This window comes from Gavialis gangeticus, unplaced genomic scaffold (genome assembly GCF_001723915.1).
Source record: "Gavialis gangeticus isolate Ggan-Ray unplaced genomic scaffold, GavGan_comp1, whole genome shotgun sequence".
NCBI lineage: Eukaryota > Metazoa > Chordata > Crocodylia > Gavialidae > Gavialis > Gavialis gangeticus.
The window spans coordinates 2308367-2309734 of NW_017729018.1; the positions used below are offsets into that span (position 1 = coordinate 2308367).

Below are 1368 nucleotides of genomic sequence, written 5' to 3' on the forward strand. Positions count from 1 at the left end.
TGGGTGGGCAGGGGGCAGCAGGTCTCTCTAATAGAAGGCTGTCTGTTACCGTTACTTTTGGTAAATGTGTCTGGACCCCAGCTCTGACATTTGATAAAGCTATCAACTAACCAACTGCTTGTAGGTTAATCACCGTTTTCCTGGGTTTATTCATTACTCATGACTACTTGAAAAACAGCTCCTGCCTGTCAGATGAGCTGCTCTGGTTTGTTGTCACTGGACATGTAGGTTACATAACATTTTCCTATGGTCCCTGACTGCACATGAGAGATTATTATGAGGAGGATGGGGCCAGGCTATCTGCAAGCACAGGGCTGAGGTTACCTTTGCTTGAGTATTGTCACCTGTTGGGTCCAAGTCCCTCCAGGGCAGAAACCTGGAGCCTTGAACCCTTACCAGCATAGCATCTATCTCAACCCACCACCCTGTTGGTGTGCCCAGAGGCTGGATTTGTCTTGCTTAAAGACTCAACAGGGCCCGAGACTTCATCCACTTCCTGGCTGGTGTTACCTGCCACTCCACTCCTTCCTATATAAGCTCAGTTCTCTCGCCGCCTATAAGTGGCAGCCTCTTGTAAATTAGTGGGCTTAAGGCCCATGCAAAAATGGTTTCAAATAGGCCTATATAAGCTCAGGGAGACAAACAAACTATGCATCCTATGTGGGGAGTGTGGTGGGTGAGAGTCCTCCAGGAAAGCTATAAACCTCCCTTGATTACAGGGAGGCTACTAGGTGCATACCAACTGCTTGCTCAGGACAAGAAATGAAAAACCAAGGGTGGGAGTGAAAGTCATAGGTGGATAATGAGGCTTGTGAGGGGGGATACCAAACAGAGGGCAGCAGCCAGCACCCTTTGCCCGTTGAACATATCCAAAGAGCGTGTGGATGCTGCCCAGTGAAACTGTCTGGAGATGTGCGTGGAGGAGTGATGGAAAGCAGCTGCACAACTTCCCTCTGGCCAGAACCTCCTTCCTGGTCTGGTGAAAGGCAAATTTGGCTAGTTTCAGGAGGAGGTTGACGAGGAGGTCCTGGGACTTTGTGGGACCTTGGATGGGAAGTGCGTAAAATAAGAGGCATGGGGAGAAGTGCAGCCAGAAGCTCAGGAGGATGTTCCTGAGGAAGTGACAGAGAGGCTGCACCCTGGCACACTTGTAGGCGTGCACAAGGATCTCCCTCTGTCCACAGAAGGGACAGGTGTTGGGGAGTTGGTGTAGCATGCCACATATGTGTCTGTGCAGACAGCTCTGTAGTAGTCACCAACCTATTGTATTTTACATGAATTCAAGATGAGATTTTCCCCCCATTTAAGATTGGGGGTAGGGGGCAAAGGGGGCAGGCTGGAGGCCAGGAAAAGGACCTCACCATGGCC

At 50.3% G+C, this 1368-nt stretch overlaps 1 protein-coding gene across 1 annotated transcript in view; it reads left to right on the plus strand.

The window, feature by feature from the left end:
* Positions 1 to 129, plus strand: part of LOC109294753 (E3 ubiquitin-protein ligase TRIM39-like) — an 18214-nt gene extending 18085 nt beyond the window's left edge. Inside the window, exon 9 of the transcript XR_002096613.1 lies at positions 22 to 129. The gene's annotated coding sequence lies outside the window, so the exon portion shown is untranslated. The remainder of the gene's footprint in view (positions 1 to 21) is intronic.
* Positions 130 to 1368: the final 1239 nt, after the last annotated feature.